Below are 17,083 nucleotides of genomic sequence, written 5' to 3'. Positions count from 1 at the left end.
TACAGTTGCGCCACGAGGTCCCTGTGCATGCAGTTCTCAGCCCCGGATCAAGAAATGCTTCTGTGCCTTTTATTGGCCCTCAGTACGCCTGTGGTTAAAGTAGAAGGCTTGGTGGCCCGTTTCCAGTCCTATTGGTGGAAATGACTAGAGATGAGAGAAGATAGAAATGTTGAGATAGAGCATGTCACGCAGGCAAAGCGAGATCTCTAAGAGCAAAGCCAGACAGCTGTGTTTTAATTCAGGACTTGATGTAGGCAAAAGCATACGTCCCTGGGTGGGCTTGAACCACCAACCTTTCGGTTAACAGCCAAACGCGCTAACCGATTGCGCCACAGAGACCAACCACCGCAGTGAGCGTGTTGGGACTCAATATATGTTTTTACCTTTGTGCTCCTGCCTGCAGCTCTAAGGTCCTGGCATAAGACAGGTAGGCTTAGACTCCATTGTGACATGTCTTACTTCTCTTAGAAGAAGGTTCTGAGTTGCCAGGCAGCTTATCTTCTGCCGGGCACACTTTCCTTTGCAGGCTTTCAGGTTGTGAATCCAGCACTGCTTAGGTGTCCATGTCAGACATGAGCAGCTCATTGAGCCCCACTGTGTGTTTTTTGTGGAGATACAACTCTCAGACTAGAGGGAGCAGGCGGGAAGTGGGTGAGACTCACACAGGGTGGGTGGGGCAGTTAAAGGATGTTATCTAATAGTGTAATCGAGGAGTTGGGTTTTTTGTGCACTACACTTTAACCAGCGATTCTTTCTAAAAGGAAATCCCAGGGCAGTACCCGCAATGAGTGGCATCCCCACACCCGAGGTTGCATTGTGGTAGCTGTTCCCTGAGCCCCTAGCCCCTGTCCCCATGTCGCCCTTTCTCCTCGTGTAACTCACCTCAGGTTCGGTGGCTCTGATACTTGCTGCTTCTGCGCGATCATCCCCATGATCTGGGCCTTTGTACGAAATGTCATGTAAGATTACTTTATTCAGCACGGCGTTTGTCATTTGCTTGGTTGTCCTGTCACTGTTGGATGTTTTCTTGCGCAGACTACTGTCTAATGGTGGGAAGGCCACGAGACACGTGACTTTTCTCTTTCCTTGTTAGCATAGTTTCCTGCCACTGTCTTGGTGTGCTGCCAGCCTGTGAGACACGTGTCTTGCCCATCTCAGCTCCACTGTGGCATGTTAGATATGTCTTTGAGCAGAGTCCCGGTCCCAGAGCTGCTGCCTTCGCTGCACTCTGGCTTGTAAGACTGCAGGCAAAGGCCCTCCCTGGCCCCTCAGCCAGATAGATACATTTACCTGCAGGGCTCAGCTTTGGTGAAAGATATTGGCGAGAGAGAGGAAAGGGGACGGCCCGTGGTGCACCCCCTATTTTGCATAGAACCACAGCCTCCTGGGAGGGGAGAGACATGAGGGTTCTCAGGGAAAGCCCTCCCAGGAGTGTTGAAGGGCAGGACGTGAAACACAGCAATCCCGGAATGGCCTGGTCTAAGATGCCTGTGCAATAGGCCTGGCCCTAGGCTTCCGGGGCTCTTCCTCGGCAGAGGCCCCAGTGGTATGAGCCCGACCAGGGCTGTGCCCGACCAGGGCTGTAGGGCGCATTGGGAGCGCGTTAGGGACGCGAAAGAGGGCGCAGGGCGCAGAACTCTGCCCGTTTCTCCCCAGGATTTTGGGGAGGACAGGGAATCTGGCCAGGTCAGTGACTAGGCTTTCCCAGAAGGAAAGTCCAGTGACAGTGGCATGTTGTGAAACACAAGATTGCTGGTGGTCTGGAGGGTGCTTTCTGTCAGCCACTTCTCCCGGGAGCAGCCAGAGAGCAGGCTGATGTCGTGCTCTGTCAAGCACAACACTGGCCCCAAACCACTGTCCTTGGCAAAAGCAGAAACATTCATAGTTTCAGTCTCCTGCATCTGATTCCTGCCATCAGCATGTGAACGTTTGGGAGTCCAAGGCTTGCCATGCAAACTTTGTTCATAGGTGTCCCATGCGAATGCATGGGCCTCATCACTACTGTCTACGGCAGGGCTCTCTGCTCAGCCTATGTAAGTGAAGCATTGGTGGTTCAGTGGTAGAATTCTCGCCTGCCCTGCGGGAGGCCCGGGTTCGATTCCCGGCCAATGCAAAGCGCCCTTCTTTTGGCTTTGCTTTAGAAGTCAGAGATATAGACTTGGTGGGGAAAAAAATGTCAAAGAGTGACCCCGACGTGATTTGAACACGCAACCTTCTGATCTGGAGTCAGACGCGCTACAGTTGCGCCACGAGGTCCCTGTGCATGCAGTTCTCAGCCCCGGATCAAGAAATGCTTCTGTGCCTTTTATTGGCCCTCAGTACGCCTGTGGTTAAAGTAGAAGGCTTGGTGGCCCGTTTCCAGTCCTATTGGTGGAAATGACTAGAGATGAGAGAAGATAGAAATGTTGAGATAGAGCATGTCACGCAGGCAAAGCGAGATCTCTAAGAGCAAAGCCAGACAGCTGTGTTTTAATTCAGGACTTGATGTAGGCAAAAGCATACGTCCCTGGGTGGGCTTGAACCACCAACCTTTCGGTTAACAGCCAAACGCGCTAACCGATTGCGCCACAGAGACCAACCACCGCAGTGAGCGTGTTGGGACTCAATATATGTTTTTACCTTTGTGCTCCTGCCTGCAGCTCTAAGGTCCTGGCATAAGACAGGTAGGCTTAGACTCCATTGTGACATGTCTTACTTCTCTTAGAAGAAGGTTCTGAGTTGCCAGGCAGCTTATCTTCTGCCGGGCACACTTTCCTTTGCAGGCTTTCAGGTTGTGAATCCAGCACTGCTTAGGTGTCCATGTCAGACATGAGCAGCTCATTGAGCCCCACTGTGTGTTTTTTGTGGAGATACAACTCTCAGACTAGAGGGAGCAGGCGGGAAGTGGGTGAGACTCACACAGGGTGGGTGGGGCAGTTAAAGGATGTTATCTAATAGTGTAATCGAGGAGTTGGGTTTTTTGTGCACTACACTTTAACCAGCGATTCTTTCTAAAAGGAAATCCCAGGGCAGTACCCGCAATGAGTGGCATCCCCACACCCGAGGTTGCATTGTGGTAGCTGTTCCCTGAGCCCATAGCCCCTGTCCCCATGTCGCCCTTTCTCCTCGTGTAACTCACCCCAGGTTCGGTGGCTCTGATACTTGCTGCTTCTGCTGCGCGATCATCCCCATGATCTGGGCCTTTGTACGAAATGTCATGTAAGATGACTTTATTCAGCACGGCGTTTGTCATTTGCTTGGTTGTCCTGTCACTGTTGGATGTTTTCTTGCGCAGACTACTGTCTAATGGTGGGAAGGCCACGAGACACGTGACTTTTCTCTTTCCTTGTTAGCATAGTTTCCTGCCACTGTCTTGTTGTGCCTGTGAGACACGTGTCTTGCCCATCTCAGCTCCACTGTGGCATGTTAGATATGTCTTTGAGCAGAGTCCCGGTCCCAGAGCTGCTGCCTTCTCTGCACTCTGGCTTGTAAGACTGCAGGCAAAGGCCCTCCCTGGCCCCTCAGCCAGATAGATACATTTACCTGCAGGGCTCAGCTTTGGTGAAAGATATTGGCGAGAGAGAGGAAAGGGGACGGCCCGTGGTGCACCCCCTATTTTGCATAGAACCACAGCCTCCTGGGAGGGCAGAGACATGAGGGTTCTCAGGGAAAGCCCTCCCAGGAGTGTTGAAGGGCAGTACGTGAAACACAGCAATCCCGGAATGGCCTGGTCTAAGATGCCTGTGCAATAGGCCTGGCCCTAGGCTTCCGGGGCTCTTCCTCGGCAGAGGCCCCAGTGGTATGAGCCCGACCAGGGCTGTGCCCGACCAGGGCTGTAGGGCGCGTTGGGAGCGCGTTAGGGATGCGAAAGAGGGCGCAGGGCGCAGAACTCTGCCCGTTTCTCCCCAGGATTTTGGGGAGGCAAGGGAATCTGGCCAGGTCAGTGACTAGGCTTTCCCAGAAGGAAAGTCCAGTGACAGTGGCATGTTGTGAAACACAAGATTGCTGGTGGTCTGGAGGGTGCTTTCTGTCAGCCACTTCTCCCGGGAGCAGCCAGAGAGCAGGCTGATGTCGTGCTCTGTCAAGCACAACACTGGCCCCAAACCACTGTCCTTAGCAAAAGCAGAAACATTCATAGTTTCAGTCTCCTGCATCTGATTCCTGCCATCAGCATGTGAACGTTTGGCAGTCCAAGGCTTGCCATGCAAACTTTGTTCATAGGTGTCCCATGCGATTGCATGGGCCTCATCACTACTGTCTACAGCAGGGCTCTCTGCTCAGCCTATGTAAGTGAAGCATTGGTGGTTCAGTGGTAGAATTCTCGCCTGCCACGCGGGAGGCCCATGTTCGATTCCCGGCCAATGCAAAGTGCCCTCCTTTTGGCTTTGCTTTAGAAGTCAGAGATATAGACTTGGTGGGGAAAAAAATGTCAAAGAGTGACCCCGACGTGATTTGAACACGCAACCTTCTGATCTGGAGTCAGACGCGCTACCGTTGCGCCACGAGGTCCCTGTGCATGCAGTTCTCAGCCCCGGATCAAGAAATGCTTCTGTGCCTTTTATTGGCCCTCAGTACGCCTGTGGTTAAAGTAGAAGGCTTGGTGTCCCGTTTCCAGTCCTATTGGTGGAAATGACTAGAGATGAGAGAAGATAGAAATGTTGAGATAGAGCATGTCACGCAGGCAAAGCGAGATCTCTAAGAGCAAAGCCAGACAGCTGTGTTTTAATTCAGGACTTGATGTAGGCAAAAGCATACGTCCCTGGGTGGGCTTGAACCACCAACCTTTCGGTTAACAGCCAAACGCGCTAACCGATTGCGCCACAGAGACCAACCACCGCAGTGAGCGTGTTGGGACTCAATATATGTTTTTACCTTTGTGCTCCTGCCTGCAGCTCTAAGGTCCTGGCATAAGACAGGTAGGCTTAGACTCCATTGTGACATGTCTTACTTCTCTTAGAAGAAGGTTCTGAGTTGCCAGGCAGCTTATCTTCTGCCGGGCACACTTTCCTTTGCAGGCTTTCAGGTTGTGAATCCAGCACTGCTTAGGTGTCCATGTCAGACATGAGCAGCTCATTGAGCCCCACTGTGTGTTTTTTGTGGAGATACAACTCTCAGACTAGAGGGAGCAGGCGGGAAGTGGGTGAGACTCACACAGGGTGGGTGGGGCAGTTAAAGGATGTTATCTAATAGTGTAATCGAGGAGTTGGGTTTTTTGTGCACTACACTTTAACCAGCGATTCTTTCTAAAAGGAAATCCCAGGGCAGTACCCGCAATGAGTGGCATCCCCACACCCGAGGTTGCATTGTGGTAGCTGTTCCCTGAGCCCATAGCCCCTGTCCCCATGTCGCCCTTTCTCCTCGTGTAACTCACCCCAGGTTCGGTGGCTCTGATACTTGCTGCTTCTGCTGCGCGATCATCCCCATGATCTGGGCCTTTGTACGAAATGTCATGTAAGATGACTTTATTCAGCACGGCGTTTGTCATTTGCTTGGTTGTCCTGTCACTGTTGGATGTTTTCTTGCGCAGACTACTGTCTAATGGTGGGAAGGCCACGAGACACGTGACTTTTCTCTTTCCTTGTTAGCATAGTTTCCTGCCACTGTCTTGTTGTGCCTGTGAGACACGTGTCTTGCCCATCTCAGCTCCACTGTGGCATGTTAGATATGTCTTTGAGCAGAGTCCCGGTCCCAGAGCTGCTGCCTTCTCTGCACTCTGGCTTGTAAGACTGCAGGCAAAGGCCCTCCCTGGCCCCTCAGCCAGATAGATACATTTACCTGCAGGGCTCAGCTTTGGTGAAAGATATTGGCGAGAGAGAGGAAAGGGGACGGCCCGTGGTGCACCCCCTATTTTGCATAGAACCACAGCCTCCTGGGAGGGCAGAGACATGAGGGTTCTCAGGGAAAGCCCTCCCAGGAGTGTTGAAGGGCAGGACGTGAAACACAGCAATCCCGGAATGGCCTGGTCTAAGATGCCTGTGCAATAGGCCTGGCCCTAGGCTTCCGGGGCTCTTCCTCGGCAGAGGCCCCAGTGGTATGAGCCCGACCAGGGCTGTGCCCGACCAGGGCTGTAGGGCGCGTTGGGAGCGCGTTAGGGACGCGAAAGAGGGCGCAGGGCGCAGAACTCTGCCCGTTTCTCCCCAGAATTTTGGGGAGGACAGGGAATCTGGCCAGGTCAGTGACTAGGCTTTCCCAGAAGGAAAGTCCAGTGACAGTGGCATGTTGTGAAACACAAGATTGCTGGTGGTCTGGAGGGTGCTTTCTGTCAGCCACTTCTCCCGGGAGCAGCCAGAGAGCAGGCTGATGTTGTGCTCTGTCAAGCACAACACTGGCCCCAAACCACTGTCCTTAGCAAAAGCAGAAACATTCATAGTTTCAGTCTCCTGCATCTGATTCCTGCCATCAGCATGTGAACGTTTGGCAGTCCAAGGCTTGCCATGCAAACTTTGTTCATAGGTGTCCCATGCGAATGCATGGGCCTCATCACTACTGTCTACGGCAGGGCTCTCTGCTCAGCCTATGTAAGTGAAGCATTGGTGGTTCAGTGGTAGAATTCTCGCCTGCCACGCGGGAGGCCCGGGTTCGATTCCCGGCCAATGCAAAGCGCCCTTCTTTTGGCTTTGCTTTAGAAGTCAGAGATATAGACTTGGTGGGGAAAAAAATGTCAAAGAGTGACCCCGACGTGATTTGAACACGCAACCTTCTGATCTAGAGTCAGACGCGCTACCGTTGCGCCACGAGGTCCCTATGCATGCAGTTCTCAGCCCCGGATCAAGAAATGCTTCTGTGCCTTTTATTGGCCCTCAGTACGCCTGTGGTTAAAGTAGAAGGCTTGGTGGCCCGTTTCCAGTCCTATTGGTGGAAATGACTAGAGGTGAAGAGATGAGAGAAGATAGAAATGTTGAGATAGAGCATGTCACTCAGGCAAAGCGAGAGCTCTTAGAGCAAAGCCAGACAGCTGTGTTTTAATTCAGGACTTGATGTAGGCAAAAGCATACGTCCCTGGGTGGGCTTGAACCACCAACCTTTCGGTTAACAGCCGAACGCACTAACCGATTGCGCCACAGAGACCAACCACCGCAGTGAGCGTGTTGGGACTCAATATATGTTTTACCTTTGTGCTCCTGCCTGCAGCTCTAAGGTCCTGGCATAAGACAGGTAGGCTTAGACTCCATTGTGACATGTCTTACTTCTCTTAGAAGAAGGTTCTGAGTTGCCAGGCAGCTTATCTTCTGCCGGGCACACTTTCCTTTGCAGGCTTTCAGGTTGTGAATCCAGCACTGCTTAGGTGTCCATGTCAGACATGAGCAGCTCATTGAGCCCCACTGTGTGTTTTTTGTGGAGATACAACTCTCAGACTAGAGGGAGCAGGCGGGAAGTGGGTGAGACTCACACAGGGTGGGTGGGGCAGTTAAAGGATGTTATCTAATAGTGTAATCGAGGAGTTGGGTTTTTTGTGCACTACACTTTAACCAGCGATTCTTTCTAAAAGGAAATCCCAGGGCAGTACCCGCAATGAGTGGCATCCCCACACCCGAGGTTGCATTGTGGTAGCTGTTCCCTGAGCCCCTAGCCCCTGTCCCCATGTCGCCCTTTCTCCTCGTGTAACTCACCTCAGGTTCGGTGGCTCTGATACTTGCTGCTTCTGCGCGATCATCCCCATGATCTGGGCCTTTGTACGAAATGTCATGTAAGATGACTTTATTCAGCACAGCGTTTGTCATTTGCTTGGTTGTCCTGTCACTGTTGGATGTTTTCTTGCGCAGACTACTGTCTAATGGTGGGAAGGCCACGAGACACGTGACTTTTCTCTTTCCTTGTTAGCATAGTTTCCTGCCACTGTCTTGTTGTGCTGCCTGCCTGTGAGACACGTGTCTTGCCCATCTCAGCTCCACTGTGGCATGTTAGATATGTCTTTGAGCAGAGTCCCGGTCCCAGAGCTGCTGCCTTCTCTGCACTCTGGCTTGTAAGACTGCAGGCAAAGGCCCTCCCTGGCCCCTCAGCCAGATAGATACATTTACCTGCAGGGCTCAGCTTTGGTGAAAGATATTGGCGAGAGAGAGGAAAGGGGACGGCCCGTGGTGCACCCCCTATTTTGCATAGAACCACAGCCTCCTGGGAGGGCAGAGACATGAGGGATCTCAGGGAAAGCCCTCCCAGGAGTGTTGAAGGGCAGGACGTGAAACACAGCAATCCCGGAATGGCCTGGTCTAAGATGCCTGTGCAATAGGCCTGGCCCTAGGCTTCCGGGGCTCTTCCTCGGCAGAGGCCCCAGTGGTATGAGCCCGACCAGGGCTGTGCCCGACCAGGGCTGTAGGGCGCGTTGGGAGCGCGTTAGGGACGCGGAAGAGGGCGCAGGGCGCAGAACTCTGCCCGTTTCTCCCCAGGATTTTGGGGAGGACAGGGAATCTGGCCAGGTCAGTGACTAGGCTTTCCCAGAAGGAAAGTCCAGTGACAGTGGCATGTTGTGAAACACAAGATTGCTGGTGGTCTGGAGGGTGCTTTCTGTCAGCCACTTCTCCCGGGAGCAGCCAGAGAGCAGGCTGATGTCGTGCTCTGTCAAGCACAACACTGGCCCCAAACCACTGTCCTTAGCAAAAGCAGAAACATTCATAGTTTCAGTCTCCTGCATCTGATTCCTGCCATCAGCATGTGAACGTTTGGCAGTCCAAGGCTTGCCATGCAAACTTTGTTCATAGGTGCGAATGCATGGGCCTCATCACTACTGTCTACGGCAGGGCTCTCTGCTCAGCCTATGTAAGTGAAGCATTGGTGGTTCAGTGGTAGAATTCTCGCTTGCCACGCGGGAGGCCCGGGTTCGATTCCCGGCCAATGCAAAGCGCCCTTCTTTTGGCTTTGCTTTAGAAGTCAGAGATATAGACTTGGTGGGGAAAAAAATGTCAAAGAGTGACCCCGACGTGATTTAAACACGCAACCTTCTGATCCGGAGTCAGACGCGCTACCGTTGCGCCACGAGGTCCCTGTGCATGCAGTTTTCAGCCCCGGATCAAGAAATGCTTCTGTGCCTTTTATTGGCCCTCAGTACGCCTGTGGTTAAAGTAGAAGGCTTGGTGGCCCGTTTCCAGTCCTATTGGTGGAAATGACTAGAGGTGAAGAGATGAGAGAAGATAGAAATGTTGAGATAGAGCATGTCACGCAGGCAAAGCGAGAGCTCTAAGAGCAAAGCCAGACAGCTGTGTTTTAATTCAGGACTTGATGTAGGCAAAAGCATACGTCCCTGGGTGGGCTTGAACCACCAACCTTTCAGTTAACAGTCAAACGTGCTAACCGATTGCGCCACAGACACCAACCACCACAGTGAGCGTGTTGGGACTCAATATATGTTTTTACCTTTGTGCTCCTGCCTGCAGCTCTAAGGTCCTGGCATAAGACAGGTAGGCTTAGACTCCATTGTGACATGTCTTACTTCTCTTAGAAGAAGGTTCTGAGTTGCCAGGCAGCTTATCTTCTGCCGGGCACACTTTCCTTTGCAGGCTTTCAGGTTGTGAATCCAGCACTGCTTAGGTGTCCATGTCAGACATGAGCAGCTCATTGAGCCCCACTGTGTGTTTTTTGTGGAGATACAACTCTCAGACTAGAGGGAGCAGGCGGGAAGTGGGTGAGACTCACACAGGGTGGGTGGGGCAGTTAAAGGATGTTATCTAATAGTGTAATCGAGGAGTTGGGTTTTTTGTGCACTACACTTTAACCAGCGATTCTTTCTAAAAGGAAATCCCAGGGCAGTACCCGCAATGAGTGGCATCCCCACACCCGAGGTTGCATTGTGGTAGCTGTTCCCTGAGCCCCTAGCCCCTGTCCCCATGTCACCCTTTCTCCTCGTGTAACTCACCTCAGGTTCGGTGGCTCTGATACTTACTGCTTCTGCGCGATCATCCCCATGATCTGGGCCTTTGTACGAAATGTCATGTAAGATGACTTTATTCAGCACGGCGTTTGTCATTTGCTTGGTTGTCCTGTCACTGTTGGATGTTTTCTTGCGCAGACTACTGTCTAATGGTGGGAAGGCCACGAGACACGTGACTTTTCTCTTTCCTTGTTAGCATAGTTTCCTGCCACTGTCTTGTTGTGCTGCCTGCCTGTGAGACACGTGTCTTGCCCATCTCAGCTCCACTGTGGCATGTTAGATATGTCTTTGAGCAGAGTCCCGGTCCCAGAGCTGCTGCCTTCTCTGCACTCTGGCTTGTAAGACTGCAGGCAAAGGCCCTCCCTGGCCCCTCAGCCAGATAGATACATTTACCTGCAGGGCTCAGCTTTGGTGAAAGATATTGGCGAGAGAGAGGAAAGGGGACGGCCCGTGGTGCACCCCCTATTTTGCATAGAACCACAGCCTCCTGGGAGGGCAGAGACATGAGGGTTCTCAGGGAAAGCCCTCCCAGGAGTGTTGAAGGGCAGGACGTGAAACACAGCAATCCCGGAATGGCCTGGTCTAAGATGCCTGTGCAATAGGCCTGGCCCTAGGCTTCCGGGGCTCTTCCTCGGCAGAGGCCCCAGTGGTATGAGCCCGACCAGGGCTGTGCCCGACCAGGGCTGTAGGGCGCGTTGGGAGCGCGTCAGGGACGCGAAAGAGGGCGCAGGGCGCAGAACTCTGCCCGTTTCTCCCCAGGATTTTGGGGAGGACAGGGAATCTGGCCAGGTCAGTGACTAGGCTTTCCCAGAAGGAAAGTCCAGTGACAGTGGCATGTTGTGAAACACAAGATTGCTGGTGGTCTGGAGGGTGCTTTCTGTCAGCCACTTCTCCCGGGAGCAGCCAGAGAGCAGGCTGATGTCGTGCTCTGTCAAGCACAACACTGGCCCCAAACCACTGTCCTTAGCAAAAGCAGAAACATTCATAGTTTCAGTCTCCTGCATCTGATTCCTCCCATCAGCATGTGAACGTTTGGCAGTCCAAGGCTTGCCATGCAAACTTTGTTCATAGGTGTCCCATGCGAATGCATGGGCCTCATCACTACTGTCTACGGCAGGGCTCTCTGCTCAGTCTATGTAAATGAAGCATTGGTGGTTCAGTGGTAGAATTCTCGCCTGCCACGCGGGAGGCCCGGGTTCGATTCCCGGCCAATGCAAAGCGCCCTTCTTTTGGCTTTGCTTTAGAAGTCAGAGATATAGACTTGGTGGGGAAAAAAATGTCAAAGAGTGACGCCGACGTGATTTGAACACGCAACCTTCTGATCTGGAGTCAGACGCGCTACCGTTGCGCCACGAGGTCCCTGTGCATGCAGCTCTCAGCCCCGGATCAAGAAATGCTTTTGTGCCTTTTATTGGCCCTCAGTACGCCTGTGGTTAAAGTAGAAGGCTTGGTGGCCCGTTTCCAGTCCTATTGGTGGAAATGACTAGAGGTGAAGAGATGAGAGAAGATAGAAATGTTGAGATAGAGCATGTCACGCAGGCAAAGCGAGAGCTCTAAGAGCAAAGCCAGACAGCTGTGTTTTAATTCAGGACTTGATGTAGGCAAAAGCATACGTCCCTGGGTGGGCTTGAACCACCAACCTTTCGGTTAACAGCCGAACGCGCTAACCGATTGCGCCACAGAGACCAACCGACGCAGTAAGCGTGTTGGGACTCAATATATGTTTTTACCTTTGTGCTCCTGCCTGCAGCTCTAAGGTCCTGGCATAAGACAGGTAGGCTTAGACTCCATTGTGACATGTCTTACTTCTCTTAGAAGAAGGTTCTGAGTTGCCAGGCAGCTTATCTTCTGCCGGGCACACTTTCCTTTGCAGGCTTTCAGGTTGTGAATCTAGCACTGCTTAGGTGTCCATGTCAGACATGAGCAGCTCATTGAGCCCCACTGTGTGTTTTTTGTGGAGATACAACTCTCAGACTAGAGGGAGCAGGCGGGAAGTGGGTGAGACTCACACAGGGTGGGTGGGGCAGTTAAAGGATGTTATCTAATAGTGTAATCGAGGAGTTGGGTTTTTGGTGCACTACACTTTAACCAGCGATTCTTTCTAAAAGGAAATCCCAGGGCAGTACCCGCAATGAGTGGCATCCCCACACCCGAGGTTGCATTGTTGTAGCTGTTCCCTGAGCCCCTAGCCCCTGTCCCCATGTCGCCCTTTCTCCTCGTGTAACTCACCTCAGGTTCGGTGGCTCTGATACTTGCTGCTTCTGCGCGATCATCCCCATGATCTGGGCCTTTGTACGAAATGTCATGTAAGATGACTTTATTCAGCACAGCGTTTGTCATTTGCTTGGTTGTCCTGTCACTGTTGGATGTTTTCTTGCGCAGACTACTGTCTAATGGTGGGAAGGCCACGAGACACGTGACTTTTCTCTTTCCTTGTTAGCATAGTTTCCTGCCACTGTCTTGTTGTGCTGCCTGCCTGTGAGACACGTGTCTTGCCCATCTCAGCTCCACTGTGGCATGTTAGATATGTCTTTGAGCAGAGTCCCGGTCCCAGAGCTGCTGCCTTCTCTGCACTCTGGCTTGTAAGACTGCAGGCAAAGGCCCTCCCTGGCCCCTCAGCCAGATAGATACATTTACCTGCAGGGCTCAGCTTTGGTGAAAGATATTGGCGAGAGAGAGGAAAGGGGACGGCCCGTGGTGCACCCCCTATTTTGCATAGAACCACAGCCGCCTGGGAGGGCAGAGACATGAGGGTTCTCAGGGAAAGCCCTCCCAGGAGTGTTGAAGGGCAGGACGTGAAACACAGCAATCCCGGAATGGCCTGGTCTAAGATGCCTGTGCAATAGGCCTGGCCCTAGGCTTCCGGGGCTCTTCCTCGGCAGAGGCCCCAGTGGTATGAGCCCGACCAGGGCTGTGCCCGACCAGGGCTGTAGGGCGCGTTGGGAGCGCGTTAGGGACGCGAAAGAGGGCGCAGGGTGCAGAACTCTGCCCGTTTCTCCCCAGGATTTTGGGGAGGACAGGGAATCTGGCCAGGTCAGTGACTAGGCTTTCCCAGAAGGAAAGTCCAGTGACAGTGGCATGTTGTGAAACACAAGATTGCTGGTGGTCTGGAGGGTGCTTTCTGTCAGCCACTTCTCCCGGGAGCAGCCAGAGAGCAGGCTGATGTCGTGCTCTGTCAAGCACAACACTGGCCCCAAACCACTGTCCTTAGCAAAAGCAGAAACATTCATAGTTTCAATCTCCTGCATCTGATTCCTGCCATCAGCATGTGAACGTTTGGCAGTCCAAGGCTTGCCATGCAAACTTTGTTCATAGGTGTCCCATGCGAATGCATGGGCCTCATCACTACTGTCTACGGCAGGGCTCTCTGCTCAGCCTATGTAAGTGAAGCATTGGTGGTTCAGTGGTAGAATTCTCGCCTGCCATGCGGGAGGCCCGGGTTCGATTCCCGGCCAATGCAAAGCGCCCTTCTTTTGGCTTTGCTTTAGAAGTCAGAGATATAGACTTGGTGGGGAAAAAAATGTCAAAGAGTGACCCCGACGTGATTTGAACACGCAACCTTCTGATCTGGAGTCAGACGCGCTACCGTTGCGCCACGAGGTCCCTGTGCATGCAGTTTTCAGCCCCGGATCAAGAAATGCTTCTGTGCCTTTTATTGGCCCTCAGTACGCCTGTGGTTAAAGTAGAAGGCTTGGTGGCCCGTTTCCAGTCCTATTGGTGGAAATGACTAGAGGTGAAGAGATGAGAGAAGATAGAAATGTTGAGATAGAGCATGTCACGCAGGCAAAGCGAGAGCTCTAAGAGCAAAGCCAGATAGCTGTGTTTTAATTCAGGACTTGATGTAGGCAAAAGCATACGTCCCTGGGTGGGCTTGAACCACCAACCTTACGGTTAACAGCCGACCGTGCTAACCGATTGCGCCACAGAGACCAACCACCGCAGTCAGCGTGTTGGGACTCAATATATGTTTTTACCTTTGTGCTCCTGCCTGCAGCTCTAAGGTCCTGGCATAAGACAGGTAGGCTTAGACTCCATTGTGACATGTCTTACTTCTCTTAGAAGAAGGTTCTGAGTTGCCAGGCAGCTTATCTTCTGCCGGGCACACTTTCCTTTGCAGGCTTTCAGGTTGTGAATCCAGCACTGCTTAGGTGTCCATGTCAGACATGAGCAGCTCATTGAGCCCCACTGTGTGTTTTTTGTGGAGATACAACTCTCAGACTAGAGGGAGCAGGCGGGAAGTGGGTGAGACTCACACAGGGTGGGTGGGGCAGTTAAAGGATGTTATCTAATAGTGTAATCGAGGAGTTGGGTTTTTTGTGCACTACACTTTAACCAGCGATTCTTTCTAAAAGGAAATCCCAGGGCAGTACCCGCAATGAGTGGCATCCCCACACCCGAGGTTGCATTGTGGTAGCTGTTCCCTGAGCCCATAGCCCCTGTCCCCATGTCGCCCTTTCTCCTCGTGTAACTCACCCCAGGTTCGGTGGCTCTGATACTTGCTGCTTCTGCTGCGCGATCATCCCCATGATCTGGGCCTTTGTACGAAATGTCATGTAAGATGACTTTATTCAGCACAGCGTTTGTCATTTGCTTGGTTGTCCTGTCACTGTTGGATGTTTTCTTGCGCAGACTACTGTCTAATGGTGGGAAGGCCACGAGATACGTGACTTTTGTCTTTCCTTGTTAGCATAGTTTCCTGCCACTGTCTTGGTGTGCTGCCAGCCTGTGAGACACGTGTCTTGCCCATCTCAGCTCCACTGTGGCATGTTAGATATGTCTTTGAGCAGAGTCCCGGTCCCAGAGCTGCTGCCTTCTCTGCACTCTGGCTTGTAAGACTGCAGGCAAAGGCCCTCCCTGGCCCCTCAGCCAGATAGATACATTTACCTGCAGGGCTCAGCTTTGGTGAAAGATATTGGCGAGAGAGAGGAAAGGGGACGGCCCGTGGTGCACCCCCTATTTTGCAGAGAACCACAGCCTCCTGGGAGGGCAGAGACATGAGGGTTCTCAGGGAAAGCCCTCCCAGGAGTGTTGAAGGGCAGGACGTGAAACACAGCAATCCCGGAATGGCCTGGTCTAAGATGCCTGTGCAATAGGCCTGGCCCTAGGCTTCCGGGGCTCTTCCTCGGCAGAGGCCCCAGTGGTATGAGCCCGACCAGGGCTGTGCCCGACCAGGGCTGTAGGGCGCGTTGGGAGCGCGTTAGGGACGCGAAAGAGGGCGCAGGGCGCAGAACTCTGCCCGTTTCTCCCCAGGATTTTGGGGAGGACAGGGAATCTGGCCAGGTCAGTGACTAGGCTTTCCCAGAAGGAAAGTCCAGTGACAGTGGCATGTTGTGAAACACAAGATTGCTGGTGGTCTGGAGGGTGCTTTCTGTCAGCCACTTCTCCCGGGAGCAGCCAGAGAGCAGGCTGATGTCGTGCTCTGTCAAGCACAACACTGGCCCCAAACCACTGTCCTTAGCAAAAGCAGAAACATTCATAGTTTCAGTCTCCTGCATCTGATTCCTGCCATCAGCATGTGAACGTTTGGCAGTCCAAGGCTTGCCATGCAAACTTTGTTCATAGGTGTCCCATGCGAATGCATGGGCCTCATCACTACTGTCTACGGCAGGGCTCTCTGCTCAGCCTATGTAAGTGAAGCATTGGTGGTTCAGTGGTAGAATTCTTGCCTGCCACGCGGGAGGCCCGGGTTCGATTCCCGGCCAATGCAAAGCGCCCTTCTTTTGGCTTTGCTTTAGAAGTCAGAGAAATAGACTTAGTGGGGAAAAAAATGTCAAAGAGTGACCCCGACGTGATTTGAACACGCAACCTTCTGATCTGGAGTCAGACACGCTACCGTTGCGCCACGAGGTCCCTGTGCATGCAGTTTTCAGCCCCGGATCAAGAAATGCTTCTGTGCCTTTTATTGGCCCTCAGTACGCCTGTGGTTAAAGTAGAAGGCTTGGTGGCCCGTTTCCAGTCCTATTGGTGGAAATGACTAGAGGTGAAGAGATGAGAGAAGATAGAAATGTTGAGATAGAGCATGTCACGCAGGCAAAGCGAGAGCTCTAAGAGCAAAGCCAGACAGCTGTGTTTTAATTCAGGACTTGATGTAGGCAAAAGCATACGTCCCTGGGTGGGCTTGAACCACCAACCTTTCGGTTAACAGCCGAACGCTCTAACCGATTGCGCCACAGAGACCAACCACCGCAGTGAGCGTGTTGGGACTCAATATATGTTTTTACCTTTGTGCTCCTGCCTGCAGCTCTAAGGTCCTGGCATAAGACAGGTAGGCTTAGACTCCATTGTGACATGTCTTACTTCTCTTAGAAGAAGGTTCTGAGTTGCCAGGCAGCTTATCTTCTGCCGGGCACACTTTCCTTTGCAGGCTTTCAGGTTGTGAATCCAGCACTGCTTAGGTGTCCATGTCAGACATGAGCAGCTCATTGAGCCCCACTGTGTGTTTTTTGTGGAGATACAACTCTCAGACTAGAGGGAGCAGGCGGGAAGTGGGTGAGACTCACACAGGGTGGGTGGGGCAGTTAAAGGATGTTATCTAATAATGTAATCGAGGAGTTGGGTTTTTTGTGCACTACACTTTAACCAGCGATTCTTTCTAAAAGGAAATCCCAGGGCAGTACCCGCAATGAGTGGCATCCCCACACCCGAGGTTGCATTGTGGTAGCTGTTCCCTGAGCCCATAGCCCCTGTCCCCATGTCGCCCTTTCTCCTCGTGTAACTCACCCCAGGTTCGGTGGCTCTGATACTTGCTGCTTCTGCTGCGCGATCATCCCCATGATCTGGGCCTTTGTACGAAATGTCATGTAAGATGACTTTATTCAGCACGGCGTTTGTCATTTGCTTGGTTGTCCTGTCACTGTTGGCTGTTTTCTTGCGCAGACTACTGTCTAATGGTGGGAAGGCCACGAGACACGTGACTTTTCTTTTTCCTTGTTAGCATAGTTTCCTGCCACTGTCTTGGTGTGCTGCCAGCCTGTGAGACACGTGTCTTGCCCATCTCAGCTCCACTGTGGCATGTTAGATATGTCTTTGAGCAGAGTCCCGGTCCCAGAGCTGCTGCCTTCTCTGCACTCTGGCTTGTAAGACTGCAGGCAAAGGCCCTCCCTGGCCCCTCAGCCAGATAGATACATTTACCTGCAGGGCTCAGCTTTGGTGAAAGATATTGGCGAGAGAGAGGAAAGGGGACGGCCCGTGGTGCACCCCCTATTTTGCATAGAACCACAGCCTCCTGGGAGGGCAGAGACA

At 52.5% G+C, this 17,083-nt stretch overlaps 6 non-coding genes across 6 annotated transcripts; 2 read left to right on the top strand and 4 right to left on the bottom strand.

The window, feature by feature from the left end:
• Positions 1 to 4,416: 4,416 nt before the first annotated feature.
• On the bottom strand, positions 4,417 to 4,488 carry TRNAW-CCA (transfer RNA tryptophan (anticodon CCA)). The gene has a single exon. It is a non-coding gene; the product is annotated as a tRNA-Trp (tRNA).
• Positions 4,489 to 6,506: 2,018 nt separating this feature from the next.
• On the top strand, positions 6,507 to 6,577 carry TRNAG-GCC (transfer RNA glycine (anticodon GCC)). Its single transcript has one exon. It is a non-coding gene; the product is annotated as a tRNA-Gly (tRNA).
• A 2,307-nt stretch (positions 6,578 to 8,884) lies between these two features.
• Positions 8,885 to 8,956, bottom strand: TRNAR-CCG (transfer RNA arginine (anticodon CCG)). The gene has a single exon. It is a non-coding gene; the product is annotated as a tRNA-Arg (tRNA).
• A 2,030-nt stretch (positions 8,957 to 10,986) lies between these two features.
• Positions 10,987 to 11,057, top strand: TRNAG-GCC (transfer RNA glycine (anticodon GCC)). The gene has a single exon. It is a non-coding gene; the product is annotated as a tRNA-Gly (tRNA).
• A 396-nt stretch (positions 11,058 to 11,453) lies between these two features.
• Positions 11,454 to 11,527, bottom strand: TRNAN-GUU (transfer RNA asparagine (anticodon GUU)). The gene has a single exon. It is a non-coding gene; the product is annotated as a tRNA-Asn (tRNA).
• Positions 11,528 to 13,372: 1,845 nt separating this feature from the next.
• TRNAW-CCA (transfer RNA tryptophan (anticodon CCA)) lies at positions 13,373 to 13,444 on the bottom strand. Its single transcript has one exon. It is a non-coding gene; the product is annotated as a tRNA-Trp (tRNA).
• Positions 13,445 to 17,083: the final 3,639 nt, after the last annotated feature.

This window comes from Pleurodeles waltl, chromosome 4_1 (genome assembly GCF_031143425.1).
Source record: "Pleurodeles waltl isolate 20211129_DDA chromosome 4_1, aPleWal1.hap1.20221129, whole genome shotgun sequence".
Classification (NCBI taxonomy): Eukaryota; Metazoa; Chordata; class Amphibia; order Caudata; family Salamandridae; genus Pleurodeles; species Pleurodeles waltl.
Note: the sequence above shows the minus strand (reverse complement) of the source record. Positions and strands in the feature narration are given on the sequence as shown.